Source organism: Trachypithecus francoisi, unplaced genomic scaffold (genome assembly GCF_009764315.1).
Source record: "Trachypithecus francoisi isolate TF-2019V2 unplaced genomic scaffold, Tfra_2.0 Lachesis_group10, whole genome shotgun sequence".
Taxonomy (NCBI): domain Eukaryota; kingdom Metazoa; phylum Chordata; class Mammalia; order Primates; family Cercopithecidae; genus Trachypithecus; species Trachypithecus francoisi.
Window position 1 is genome coordinate 17,632,106 of NW_022681455.1, and position 15,233 is coordinate 17,647,338.

Genomic DNA, 15,233 nt, shown 5'->3' on the forward strand with positions numbered 1-15,233 from the left:
ATCAACTTTGATGAAAATTGAAAATCAATGCTTTCCTTCTAATGACGTTAAGAGAAAAGCCTCCAATTTTGTAATTATAATCAATATATAAAGGGGAAGTGGCCGCAAATATACTGAACATCGTAAGAAGTCGAGTGGGTTTGGTTACTTTAATTTTTAAATAATCAGGACATTTTAAAAGTTGCTGTTTATAAAATACTTTTAAAAAATGTTATTACACGCACTATGAGTGCACCCAGTCTTGATGCCTCGTTAAAGCGTTAGCTGTCTAGCTCCTCCTCCCTGAGCCTTTCTCCTCATATTGGGTCTGGGGACACACATGCCGTCTCTTTATTTCTAAGGATCCATTACCCATTTCTCTGCACAAGTCTTCGGGGATCCGATCTATCTGTGCCTCCTTCAGCCAGGAGCCTCCGGATCTTTCCAGACTTCTTTGCAGTACTGCCTCATGTACTGAATCCATTTCTCTCATAGCCTGGCGCTTGGCAGGCAGGCTGGCGTTCCCTGGCTCTGCCTTCCCCATCTCCCTGTCTTTTCTCCCACGGCCCATCTGCCCCTCCTTTCCTCCACCCCCTTCTCCTCTCTGCTCCCCTTTATTTCCACTCCCCACCCGCGTGGCTTTGCTCTCCCTCTCCCCCCTCAGCTCGTCTGTATTTGGAGCTCCGGAAGCTGCCGGCGACTCTCCCCTGGAGCAGCGTGACTGACACCGGCTCCTATTCAGCTGGGAGGAGGGAGAGGGGAGGAGAAGGGGAGGGCCGCGGGAGGAGGGTGCGAGTGGCCGACCACGGATTTGCATTGCCGAGGACGGGACCCCAGGGCAGCGAAGCAGGTAATCCTGCAGCGGTCAGGGCCAGGCGAGGCGGGGAGGGGTCGGGGTGCAGGTGCGGGGGGGGCCTGGCGGCGGGCGCTGGCAAGTTGCGTCCGATGGGTAGGGTGGAGAAGCGGCCGGTACGCGGTGGCGGTGGCGGCAGCGCGCGGGGAATAAAGGCGGCGCGGGCGCGGGGGCCGGGGCGCGGGGACCGGAGCGCGGGGCGCGGGGACTGGGGCGCGGGCGCGGGCGGACTCCCATCTGGGTCAGCGGAGCGGCGCGCCCGGCCCCCGCCTTCCCAGCTCCGGCGTCCTGGCCGCACGGAAGGCGGGGTGCGGGCGGGAGCGGCCCGGGGTTGGCGGGCGGCCGCGGCCTCCCCACCCAGCGCCACCGCCCGCCCCGCCGCTCTAACTTTGGGGGGTCTCGTCCGCCCGGCTGTGAGTCTTCCGGGGGGTTGGGGGTGGGAGTCATTGCGCCGGCTCTGACCAGAGCCACCTCGATCAGAAAGTGCTGGAAAGAAGCAGACCTGGCTTCCCCTCTGCAGAACCTGACTTGAGGCGATGAGTCACTTCTGAAAAATGCAGAGGCAACTGAGACTGGGGGAACGGCTCGGAAAAACGGCACCCGCCGCTGGCTCTCTGACTGCTTTGGGTAGAGGGGTGTTCGTGGAAGTAGCCACCCTATCATCACTTTTAGGGCCAAAAATCAACCTGCAGATGGCCTTTTCTTTATTCTCATCAGAGTGGCGTTCGCTGCACATTGTAGCAATATTGGAATGGATGCATTCTTAAAAATGAGTATGTAGGGGTTACTGCATTTAGGAAATTGAACCAGGACTAGGTCCAAACAGCCAGAGTGGAGATGAACACTTGGTAAGAAGATCTAGGACCTTTGGTTTTATAGTCATGGAAATACAGAAGCTTCTGGGACTTGAGCACTTGTAGTTTACTGAGTACTCCTATTTCTTTACTGCTTCTGTAGATTTCATTTAAGCAATGTTCCTTAGAATTCTTGGTAAACTAAGCCCACTTAGTGTAAAATTACAACGGTAGAGTGAACTTTAGAGAATTGGATTGATCGTTACTAGCGTCTAATTAGACTGCAAGCCTCTGGAGAGCAAGGATGAGTGGTTTGGTAGTTCCTACAGCACCAAACAGTATTTGGCTCACAGCATGTAATGGATGGACAATAAAAGTGTGTAAAATAGTTAATTCAGTACCTTAAGTGTAGATGGAGCATGACTTCTTGAATATACTGCATATTTTGCAAGGAAAGGCGACTTCTTCCTGAATGCCGAAATTTAAAAAAATCTTAATAACATCACAATCGAAGTGTCATATAAATACTTCTTAAGGATAAAGAGAAAAAGAAGTTACCTATCAGGAATCAGGAAAGTGATTATCAAGGTGGTCTTTGCTAGTAGGAAGTAGGTTTTTGTTCCCCATTGTTAATGTGAGAAGTAATTTAATTTGTTGATACAGGATAGGGTTTCGTAAACCTTTGAGTTAAGAGCTAGATAGTAAACATGTAGGTTGTGCAAGCTGTATGGTCTCTTTAGCAACTACTCAGTTCCACGGTTATAGTTTGAAAGCAGCTAAAGACAATACTTGTAGGTTGTGTTTCACTTTATTTACAGACATTGAGCCTTGAACTTTTAACCAGTAACAAAATATTCTGGTTTTTTTCCAGGCATTAAAAAATGTAAAAACTATTCTTAGCTTGAGGGAGGAGCAGAAAACACAAAAGAGAGAGGGGAATGGATTTGTCCTTCTAGTAGTAGTTTGCTACTCCCACTGCTTGACTCTGTGCTAGAATCAGGAGAGGAACCTTTTGAAAGGATTAATGGGCCACATTCTCTTGAGTGCCTGTGACAGCTTGGTAGTTAAGTTAAATACCCTCCAGAAAAGCATTAACTTATTTTGAGCATTATGGTGTTCTGTTTTGTTTTGAATAGTTCCTAACATCTTTATGCATGAAGTTTGTTTTGTTTTTAATTTATTATGTAACATTTTATACATAAAAATAATATGCTAAGTCTAGGTAAGTTATGAACATTATAGTCAACTAAACACTTGTGAACCCATCACTAGGTTTATAAACTAGGGCTTAAGAACTAGACAGTTGTGAAAAGATAGCTCATAGATGGGAGGAAATATTTAGGAATCGTGTATCTGATAAGGGACTTGTATCCACAACATATAAAGAGTTCTTACAACTCAATAATAAAAAGAAAAATAATCCAATTTAAAAATGGGCAAAGGATCTGAATAGCTATCTACAGAGAAGATATACAAATGGCTAATAAACCCATGAAAAGATGCTCAACATCATTATTCATCAGGGGAATGCAAATCAAAACCATGATGGGATACCACTTTATACTCACGAGCATGGCTGTAATCAAAAAGTCAGATAATAACAAATGCTGGTGAGGATGTGGAGGAATTGGAACCTTCGTACACTGCTGATGGGAATATAAGATGGTGCCCTCACTTTGGAAAAGTTTGGCAATTCTTCACATTAAACACAGAGCTACCGTATGACCTAGCAATTCCATTGTAAATATATGTCCAGGAGAAATTAAAACATATGTTCACAAAAAACCTGTACACAGATGTTGACAGCAACACCATTCATAATAACCAAGAGGTGGAAACAAACCAAATGATTATCAGTTGATGAGTGGATAAATAAAAGGTGGTATATCCATTCAGTGAGATATCATTTGGCCATAAAAAGGAGTGGAGTACTGATGCAAGCTACGACATGGATGAATCTTGAAAACATTATGCTAAGTGAAAGAAGCCAGTCAAAATATCACATACCATATGATCTAGTCATATGAAAACGTCCAGACCAAGGAAATGTATAGAGCTGGAAAGTAGATTTTTTTTGTTGCTTAGGGCTGAAGGGGTTGGAGGTGGGTTGGGTAGGGAAGTGATAGATAAAGGTCACAGGGTTTCCTTTTTAAGCTGCAACATGAAAATATCCTCTAATTGACTGTAGTGATAGTTGCACATATCTGTAAATACACTAAAAACCATTGATTTGTACACCTTAAATGGGTGAATTGTGTGGTATGTGAATTACATCTCAATAAAATTGTTAAAGAAAATAAACAGAAGACTGGGGGAGGAAGTACTAGATTGTGAGCATCCAGTTGCATCTTTGTGTTTTTCCTCTGTGCCTGCTCTCATGTCCCTCCCAACCCTGAATTTTGTGTTAATCATTCCCTGGTTTATTGTAAAACACTTTTATCACATGTATGTATTCCAAAACAATAGTGTTTAGGTGTGTTTTTGATTTATAAAAAAAGGTATTTATAATCTCGCATTCTTTCTTGAGATGGAGTCTGTCGCCCAGACTGGAATGGAGTGGCACAGTCTCAGCTCACTGCAACCTCCGCCTCTCAGGTTCAGGCAATTCTCCTGCCTCAGCCTCCTGAGTAGCTGGGATTACAGGCGCACGCCCCCACACCTGGCTAATTTTTGTACTTTTAGTAGAGAAGAGGTTTCACTACGTTGGCCAGGCTGGTCTCAAACTCCTGACCTCAGGTAATCTGCCCTTCTCGGCCTCCCAAACTATTGGGATTACAAGCGTGAGCCACCGCACCCAGCCTAACCTCGCATTCTTAAAATTCAACATTAGGTCATTAAGAATTACCCACATTGGGCCGGGTGTGGTGGCTCACTCCTGTAATCCCAACACTTTGGGAGGTCGAGGCAGGCGGATCACAATGTAAGGAGATCGAGACCATCCTGGCTAACACGGTGAAACCCCGTCTCTACTAAAAAGTACAAAAAATTAGCCGGGCATGGTGGCGGGCGCCTATAGTCCCAGCTACTCTGGAGACTGAGGCAGGAGAACAGTGTGAACCCAGGAAGCGGAGCTTGCAGTGAGTGGAGATGGCGCCACTGCACTCCAACTTGGGCGACAGAGCAAGACTCCATTAAAAAAAAAAAAAAAAAATTACCCATGTTGTTGCATGTAGGTATGTAATATTTCTTGGCAAATATTCCATGATTTATTTCACCATTCTCATTGACAGGCATTTGGGTTGGTTCCCATGTTTTGCTATTACAAAGAAGGCCGCTTTGGAGACTTTTTTCCATGGGTCTTAGCACATATGCGCAAGAGCTCTTTGGTGTGAATGTGCCATGTATTTTAATGGCAAAAAAACAAAACAAAACAAAAACCTGATTCTCCTTTGACTTACACATTGATGGTATGTAACCACTTACTCATTTCCCCAAACCAAGATAAAATGACTAGATCTGACATTGTGACTTCTCATCCTATTTACATTCTAGTTGTAAATGTATTTCCCAATGTTTTGAGAAGTGTGGAAAATCTAAAATTTCACAGCAGAACCTTTTAACCCGCTCACTAATGGACATCTTCATCTCCTTATATCACCTGGGTTTAGGATGGGAGGGAGGACAACTTTATTATTACATCAAAGGAATATTACTTTAATCAAAGTACATGAGTGGTTACTAAACCTCACTAAAAGTTGCCTGTATCGTATATCCTGCTGGGTGGTCTAGTATTTCCGATATGATTTAGTTAGGTAATTCTGATAACAGTGAGCCTTGGGCAGATCTAGATCTGTCGTTGACTTAGGCTATGAGCTTTTGCCGTTCATTCAGGATATTTCTCCTTGAACTTAGAAGGGGGAAAGCACCTTAAAGTCTGAACAAATCTTTATGAGGAATTTTAAAATTGCTTTTAACTGTTTTAAGATACATATACAATTTACGATTTTAAACTTTTTTTTTTTTGGAGACGGAGTCTCGCTCTGTCGCCCAGGCTGGAGTGCAGTGGGCGGATCTCAGCTCACTGCAACTTCCACCTCCCGGGTTCAAGCGATTCTCCTGCCTCAGCTTCCCGAGTAGCTGGGACTACAGGCGCCCGCCACCTCGCCCGGCTAGTTTTTTGTATTTGTTAGTAGAGACGGGGGTTCACTCTGTTAGCCAGGATGATCTCGATCTCCTGACCTCGTGATCCACCCGTCTTGGCCTCCCAAAGTGCTGGGATTACAGGCTTGAGCCACCGCACCCAGCCTGTTTTAAACTTTTTTTTTTGAGACGGAGTCTTGCTGTGTTGCCCAGGCTGGAGTGCAATGGCACAATCTCAGCTCACTGCAAGCTCCGCCTCCTGGGTTAACGCCATTCTCCTGCCTCAGCCTCCCAAGTAGCCGGGATTACAGGTGCCCACCACCACGCCTGGCTAATTTTTTGTATTTTTAGTAGAGACGGAGTTTCACCGTGTTAGCCAGGATGGTCTCGATCTCCTGACCTCGTGATCCGCCCGCCTCAGCCTCCCAAAGTGCTGGAAATACAGGCGTGAGCCACCGCGTCCGGCCTGATTTTAAACATTTTTAAGCATACTATTCAGTGGCATTAAGCTCATTCTCACTGTTGTGCAACCATTACTATTGTCCATCTCCAGAACCTTTTCATCATCCAAAACTGAAACTTTGTACCCACCAAACATAACTCTGGATTCTCCTCTTCCCCAATCCATGGAAACCACCATTCTACTCTGTCCCTGAATTTGCCTATTCTAAGTACCTTATACAATATTTGTCCTTTTGCTACATGACCTTTTGTTTGTTTGTTTTTGAGACAGATTCTCGCTCTGTCACCCAGGCTGAAGTGCAGTGGCGCCATCTCGGCTTGCTGCAACCTCCACTTGCCGGATTCAAGCGATTCTCGTGCCTCAGCCTTCCCAGTAGCTGGGATTACAGGCATGTGCCACCACCCAGCTAATTTTTGTATTTTTAGTAGAGACAGGCTTTCATCATGTTGGCCAGGCTGGTCTCGAACTTCTGACCTCAGGTAATGCACCTGCCTCGGCCTCCCAAAGTGCTGGGATTATAGGGATGAGCCACCACACCCGGCCTACATGAGCTTTTATATCCGGGGAAATTCCATCTTGTTTTGTTTCTCTCTTTAGTAGACACTTTTCCCACTTTAGGAAAATATGGCTTCTTTCACTGAGAAATTATGTGAAGGGATTGTTTCCCTTTCAGCCCTATACAGAAAAGGACATAGAACGTTGTCTAAAACCAGAAGAAATTATGACTATTATGAATGGCGTCTTCATCTACCCTGTCAAGTTAATTAGGCATCTAATAATCCTGGCTTCTCATTGAACACTTAGCCACCTGCGGAAGCTGCACTAGCCCCTGATTCTTAAAATTTCTCATTTACCTGATACATGGATGAAGTAAGTCACCTTTGATGTTCCTATTAGCCCTCAGCTTTTCAGAATTTAAAGGCCATTCTGCTATATAGAAGTCTGACCTAAAATCTCTTTTGTTTTGACGGGAAGGGGTATTCTGAGAGGCTGAAGGAGGGTTCCAAGAGGCTGAACATAGACGGGAGTTAACCTAAATGGCAGTTCTGAAGAGGAAGATGGTTCCTGGAGAAGTTAGATGCTGGAGACACCAAAGACAGACCTCTAGTGACGGGGCACGGTGGCTCAGGCCTGTAATCCCAGCACTTTGGGAGGCCAAGGCAGGTGATCACGAGGGCAGGAGATCGAGACCATGCTGGCTAACACGGTGAAACCCTGTCTCTATTAAAAATACAAAAAAAAAAAAAAAAAAATTAGCCGAGCATGGTGTCTCATGCCTGTAGTCCCAGCTACTCGGGAGGCTGAGGCAGGAGAATCACCTGAACCCAGGAGGCAGAGGTTGCAGTGAGCTGAGATCGCACCACTGCACTCCAGTGTGGGTGACAGAGTGAGACTCCATCTCAAACACACACACACACACACCACACACACACACACACACACACAAAACAGACCTGTAGTACGTAGATAGCTTTGTTGTCCTATTATTGTGCACAGTTTAATGAGAAAATAACCTCTGTTACTTTGCATCATTCCATTTGGAAATCCAGAGAAATTCTGGGATCCATTGGTTGACTTACTCCCTCTATGTTGAGTGACTGCTGTATCCCTAGCATCTGGGGATGCAAAAATGAAGATCAGTGAAAGAAGACAGAATGAATAGAAGGTGACACTTAGGCTGTAAACATAAGTCTCAAAGGATCTATTCTGATGATTGTCATCATTTCCTACTTTGTTTCTATTTAGTTTTAGTCAGAGAAGAATCACTGGATTCTTGGCCGGGCGTGGTGGCTCACGCCTGTAATCCTAGCACTTCGGGAGGCAGAGGCGGGTGAATCACGAGGTCAGGAGATTGAGACCATCCTGGCTAACACAGTGAAACCCCAGCTCTACTAAAAGTATTAAAAAAATTAGCTGGGTGTGGTAGCAGGTGCCTGTAGTCCCAGCTACTCAGGAGGCTGAGGCAGGAGAATGGCGTGAACCTGGGAGGCAGAGCTTACAGTGAGCCGGGATCACCCCACTGCACTGAAACCTGGGTAACGGAGCAAGACTCCGTTTAAAAAAAAAAAAAAGAATCGCTGGATTCTTATGAAAATGAATTATTTTATCCTAAGGCAACAAGAACAGTTAAATTGGACCACACTAAGAAAATGAGATGATCAGATTTTTCAGAACCAGGTAAAATAGGCTTCCAGATGGCAGATGTATAGTTCAGTCTGGTTATAGTGTGATACACTGGAGGTGGAGGCATCCATTTGTAATCTTAGTTTGGAAGCTGCTATGGGCTGAATGTTTATGTCCTCCCAAAATTCATATGTTGAAATCCTCACTGCCATTGTGATGATATTAGGAGTGGAAGGCCTTGGGAGGTGAATAGGTCCTGGGGCAGAGCATTCATGAATGGATTAGTGCCCTTATGAAAGAGAACCAAGAGAGACCCTTTGCTCCTTTTGCCAAGTAAGGACACAGCAAGAAAGTGCCATCTGTGAGCCAGAAAGTGGGCCTTGATCTGCATTGATCTCGGACTTCCCAACCTCCAGAACTGTGAAAAATAAATTTCTGTTGTTTATAAGCTATCCAGTCTGTGGTGTTTTGTTAGAGCAGCCTGAAAGGAACTAACATAGTAACCTATGTATTACCCAAACTGTGCAAGTGATAGATCAATATGATATGTGTGATCTTTCCATCGAATGCATACTGTCCTGGTATTGCTACTCACCCCCTCCAGTGGCAGGAAAACCAAATGTCTGGCCTAATGAGTTAGGCTGGTTGATGGACAGGTTCAACTAATTGGTTGCTTGACATGAGGTAGGCTAAATGCAGACAGTCTTTCTCTCGGCGGTCATGCTAGAAGCTGTGGCTAGAGATTTTCAGGGTACAATGCAGATCCACAATTCTTTAGGCATTACATTTTTATTTCTCCTCCATTTGAATTTCTTCTCGGTTTCTTAGTACTTCTCTCTGTGTTCGAAGTTCCCACTGTAGACAACCCTCCACTCCCCCTCCTTCCATCTTGCTTCAGAACAGCAGGAATTCACTCCCCTCAATGCCTCTTTCTGAATGGAAGGTGGACAATTATCTAATTGAAAGTCTTCAGTAATTGAAAACTTTAAAAAGAGGCTTGTTAATAGTGTGAGTCTCTATATAATATGCAATTGGGATGGAGCTCTTTTTTATGTTTCTTATTTTGGTTCAGCAATCTTTAAACTGTGTGCATTTGCTATATGCAAAGGCTTCCCAAAGGTACATATGCACAAGTGTTTTGAGAATATAAATGTCCAAATCCTCCTCTTCCATATGTGGTTTTTCCTAAGACTAATCTTGATGACAATGGACCTGTAATGGAGACATAAATTCTCTTTCTCATCCGCTTTTCCATAATCACCTTTCTCTCACTTTCCTTGTGAAAAGCATATGTCTACCCCATTTTCCTAATCCATTTTACTAAATGGTTTATGGCTAACCCATTTTAATAAATTGCTTTACCCAAGGATGTAAAACTCTAGGGGATGGGGAGGGCAAGAAAGGGGGAAATTTCTGAATATAAATTTCGTTGCAAGGGTGACACAGCAAATGACTCTATTGTCTGAGCAGAGACCCTTTTGCCAATCACGTGTTTTCTAAATCTATCATAAAAAACAAAAAGTGAAGGCCAATCTAATCAAACCATTATTAAAGGATAAACTCTAAAAGAGAATGAAATTTCGACTCTCATACAAATAAAAAATAGACATTTTCAAACTTATTTAAAATATTAGAGAGAGCCAGAAAGGTGTTACAGTCAATTTAAAGGAGATCATTTATAAGAATGCTGGAATGAGTTTGCTTAATACATATAAAACTGGCTTCTTCTACAATGGGAGAGGGAAGGTGATTGGACTTCCACAGGATAAAGTTTATTTGCATGTCTGTATGACTTGCATTACTGTCAGATTTCTGCAAGTTAACTTATATTTCTACAGAGTTGTAGAATAGCTTCGTCAAAGGCAATGAATGACAGAGATGACCCAGATGAACAAGTATTAGGGTACTCATGAAATTTGTCTTCTCAGTTTTTCCTTACACTGACACTTAAAATGTTTTTTTGTTTGTTTGTTTGTTTTTTGAGACTGAGTCTTGCTCTGTCACCCAGGCTGGAGGGCAGTGGTGCGATCTCAGCTCACTGCAAGCTCCGTCTCCCAGGTTCACCTCATTCTCCTGCCTCAGCCTCCCAAGTAGCTCTAATTTTTTGTATTTTTAGTAGAGACCGGGTTTCACCGTCTTAGCTAGGATGGTCTTGATCTGCTGACCTCGTGATCCGCCCTCCTCGGCCTCCCAAAGTGCTGAGATTATAGGCATGAGCCACTGCAGCTGGCCTAAAATAAGTTTTGATATTTCACTACCATGTGATGTTGAAGGAGTTCAAAAAATAAGTGACATTTCTATAACAAAATTCCATCTCCTCATTATGTTTCCCAGCATTACATTGATAAAAACAAAAAATCAGAATCAAATTGATGCTCAACCTTGACTCATTTTATTTTTATTTTATTATTATTTTTTATTGAGATGGAGTCTTGCCCTGTCACCCAGGCTGGAGTGCAGTGGCACGATCTTGGCTCACTGCAAGCTCCGCCTCCCGGGTTCAAGTGATTCTCATGCATCAGCCTCCTGGCTAGCTCGGACTACAGGAGCTAGCCACCATGCCTGGCTAATTTTTTTGTACTTTTAGTAGAGAAGGGGTTTCACCATGTTGGCCAGGCTGGTCTCAAACTCCTGACCTCAGGTGATCTGCCTGCCTCGGCCTCCCGAAGTGCTGAGATTACTGGTGTGAGCCACTGCGCCCAGCCACCTTGACTCATTTTAATAAATATGCACATCTAATATCCATAAAGTAATGAAAAATGAAAGTGTTCAAAAGAGAGAGATAAAGTTGCTTTTTATTTACTTTTAGTAATTATTTGTCAAAATTTGTAATATTTGTGTTGTTTTCTAAGTAGCGTCCTACTAATAGTAACAATGGTATTGGAATAGCTTTTTTTAAAAAAAGTTTTGACCATTGAATTAGAATTTAAATTTAAATAATGTTTTTGATGCAGAAAAGTATGGTAGCCTAATGAGTAAAATATACTAGAGCGTAAAATATACTAAATCATAAAATACGTAAAATTAGGATAAACTTCTGTAGCGCACGAAGCGTGGAAATGTAAGTTCAGGGAGAAAATGGAATTATGCAAAATTTGTGACTATTATAAGAGCAGCCTGTTCCTGTATTCTTTTAAAATGAGTAAGAATGAATTTCACTGGACATAGAAGATAGTTTTATATGTCAGTATTTACAGTGTTGGAAGTTACGTTCTTTGCAACTATTCACATTTTGGTGACAGTTTCTATATGCCAATCTAAAACTGTGCAAGAGGCTTTTACAAAATTCTTTTAGGGTATATACAAGTACAAAAATTGAAGACTCCTGTTGTAGCTCACCCTGCTGCTATTTTCTGACCAAAAACCAAGGGTCAGTAATTGTGGCAAAACCTTTCTAGTTCAGTATTGGTAAATGAACCAATTCATTAATTGACGTAGTTCTAGTGACTCCTTGTTTTACTGGATGTCCCTCAGGAAGACATTTAAGAATTAAAGGTCTTGGTCGGTCACGGTGGCTCGCGCCTGTAATCCCCCGCACTTTGAGAAGCTGAGGCAGGTGGATCATGAGGTCAGGCGTTCGAGACTAGCCTGGCCAACATAGTGAAACTCTGTTTCTATTAAAAAATGCAAAAAATGGCTGGGTGGTGGCTCATGCCTGTAATCCCAGCAATTTGGGAGGCCGAGGTGGGCGGATCACGAGGTCAGGAGATCAAGACCATCCTAGCTAACACGGTGAAACCCTGTCTCTACTAAAAATACAAAAAATTAGCTGAGCGTGGTGGTGGGTGCCTGTAGTCCCAGCTACTCCGGAGGCTGAGACAGGAGAATGGCGTGAACCCAGGAGGCGGAGCTTGCAGTGAGCAGAGATCAGGCCACGGCACTCCAGCCTGGGAGATAGAGCGAGACTCCATCTCAAAAAAAAAAAAAAAATTAGCTGGACGTGGTGGCACACACCTATAATCCCAGCTACTCCGAAGGCTGAGACAGGAGAATGCCATGAAACCGGGAGGCGGAGGTTGCAGTGAGCCAAGATCACACCACTGCACTCCAGCCTGGGTAACGGTGTGAGACGTCATCTCAAAAAAAAAAAAAAAGAATTAAAGGTCTTAGTACTTACGACACCTCTCAAAAAAGGATAACAGCCATTACATTTTATTTATTTCTTTGTAGGCAGTTATATCTTTATTCATCTTTATTGTTCTCTTTGGAGGTACTCACTGTAAAGTATTGTGTGAGTGTGCATGTATAACAGACAGAAGACAGACAGCACTACAGTATTCCCCTCTTATCCGTGGGGGGTATGTTCTAAGACCCCCTGTTGATGCCTGAAAGCATGGATAGTACCAAGTCCTATATAGACCACGTTTTTTCCTATACATACCTACTGTGATAAAGTTTAATATATAAGGCCAGGTGCGGTGGTGCACGCCTCTAATCCCAGCACTTTGGAAGGCCAAGGTGGGTGGATCACCTGAGGTCAGGGGTTTGAGATCAGCCTGGCCAACATGGTGAAACCCCAACTCTACTAAAAATACAGAAATTAGCCGGGTGTGGTGTCAGACGCTTGTAATCCCAGCCACTTGGGAGGCTGAGGCAGGAGAATCGCTTGAACCCGGGAGGCAGAGGTTGCAGTGAGCTGAGATCACACCACTACACTCCAGCCTGGGTGACAGAGTGAGACTCCGTCTCAAAATTTTTAAAAGTTTAATGTATAAATTAGGCATAGTAAGAGATTAACAGTAATAACTAGTAATAAACTAGAACATTATTGCCATATCCTGTAATAAAGGTTATGTGAATGTGCGGTCTCTTTCTCTCAAAAGATCTTATTGTACTGTACTCACCTATATTTGTGCCATGGTTGACCATGGGTGACTAAAACTACAGACAGCAAAACTGGGAAAAGGGCAACTACTCTATTTGGATCTGTAAATGTATAGCTTTCACCAAGTTTGGAAGTTTTTGGTCATGATTTCTTCTTTTGTTTATTACTATTATTATTTTATTTGAAGCACAAAAGCATAAGGTTTTGTTTTTTTGAAACAAGGTCTCACTCTGTCACTCAGGCTGGAAGGCAGTGGCACAGTCTTGGCTCACTACAGCCTCGATCTCCTGGGCTCAAGTGATCCTCCTGTCTCAGCTTCCCAAGTAGCTGGGACTACAAGTGCATGCCACCACACTCAACTAATTTTTAAGTTTTTTGTAGAGACGGGGTCTCCCTATGTTGCCCAGGCTGGTCTTGAACTCCTGGGCTAAAGCAATCCCCCTGCCCCAGCCTCTGAAAGTGCTGGGATTACAGGTGTGAGCAACTGCGCCCAGCCGGAGCAGTGGTTTATATGTATTTCAGTTTGCAAAGCCTTTGAGACCGTCCCACACATGCACAGCTCAGGGACTTGTGCTGGTTCATACACAGAGCCAGGGCATCCCCTTCTTTAGCTCTCTCCTCCCTGGGATTCTCGCCACACACCTCTACCCCAAGATCCTTTTTTCCTGTTCTTCTGGAAAGATTGAATTTATTTTAAAGTTTACGCGGCTTATGCTGCTGTAGTACAGTTCTCCAAGACTTGGGGCCATCCTAGGACATAGTAGCAAGAGGAATAAAATACCAGGAATTCTCCCCACACTCTGTGGACCACGAGGTCCCCTGTTGCTCTTCTTGTCTGTCAGTAAGCCCATATTTATTTCTTTTCTTGGAGGGGAAGGGGTGGGGGTGGAGTCTTGCTCTGTCGCCCAGGCTGGAATGCAGTGCTGCGATCTCGGCTCACTGCAACCTCCACCTCCCGGGTTCAAGCAATTCTCCTCCTCAGCCTCCTGCATAGCTGGGATTACAGGCGCGTGCCACCACGCCCGGCTAATTTTTGTATTTTTAGTAGAGACGAGGTTTCACCATGTTGGTCAGGCTGGTCTCAAACTCCTGACTTCGTGATTCGCCTGCCTCGGCTTCCCAAAGTGCTGGGATTACAGGCGTGAGTAACCACGCCTGGCCCAGGTTTCTTTTGAACAAACCTTCAGGTGCCTGTGCTTCTGCTCACTGTTCTGCTACACAGTTCTGTGACTGCAGCCACGTTTGGGAGAGAAAAATGCAAACAAAACCCAAAACCTGGGCTTTCCTCACACTCTTCTGTTAGTCAGGGCCCCCTTTCCAGTTCCTCTGGCCAAAAGGAGGGGGTTCTGTTGGAGTGTTTGCTACCTGCACCCCCACACAATTCTGACTTCAGGTTGACCCTGAAGAAAAAAATAAGAAGAAAACCCAGCGTTTTACTCCCAAATGGGTTCCCTTTTCAATTTTGATTCTTCTCAATTCATGTACTATTGTTTTGTCTTTTGGAATCAGATAGTTGCCTTTTGTGTTTTGAACACTGTTTGGAGAGAGGCTGAAATGGGCTTTCTTCCTCCTTGAGTATCCCTGGTAGCCCCTTCCTCTTTCTGAAGCTTTCTCTTGTTTCCTTTTTCTCCTCTGTTTCTTCTACACCATTCTTTTCTCTCCACTTTACCCACTGTCTCCATTTTCCCTTTTACTTTGGGCTCCCAGGTTCAAGAGCAAAAAAAGAAGAACCTGCAGTTTTTTTTTAGTGGTCAGCAGCACAGTTGAAAACTCTGACTGATTGTGTTGAAGTAATAAATTGAGGCTGGGTGTGGTAGCTCATGTCTATAATCCCAGCACTTTGGGAGACTGAGTCAGAAGGATCATTTGAGCCTAGGAGTTCAAGGTTGCAGTGAGCTATGATTGTGCCGTTGTACTCCAGCCTGGGCAACTGAGTGAGACCCTGTCTTAAAAAAAAATGGTCGGATGCAGTGCCTCACGCCTGTAATCCCAGCACTTTGGGATTACAGGCAGGTGAATTACCTGAGGTCATGAGTTCAAGACCAACCTTGTCAACGTGGTGAAACCCCGTCTTTATCAAAAAATACAAAAACCAGCCAGGTGTGGTAGCGCATG

General features: G+C 44.1%; 1 protein-coding gene across 2 annotated transcripts in view; it reads left to right on the forward strand.

Moving 5' to 3' along the window:
- The first annotated feature begins 303 nt into the window (after positions 1-303).
- CAP2 (cyclase associated actin cytoskeleton regulatory protein 2) overlaps positions 304-15,233 on the forward strand; it is a 173,831-nt gene continuing 158,901 nt past the window's right edge. For both annotated transcript variants that reach the window (XM_033216315.1, XM_033216316.1), the window contains exon 1: positions 304-829. The gene's annotated coding sequence lies outside the window, so the exon portion shown is untranslated. The remainder of the gene's footprint in view (positions 830-15,233) is intronic.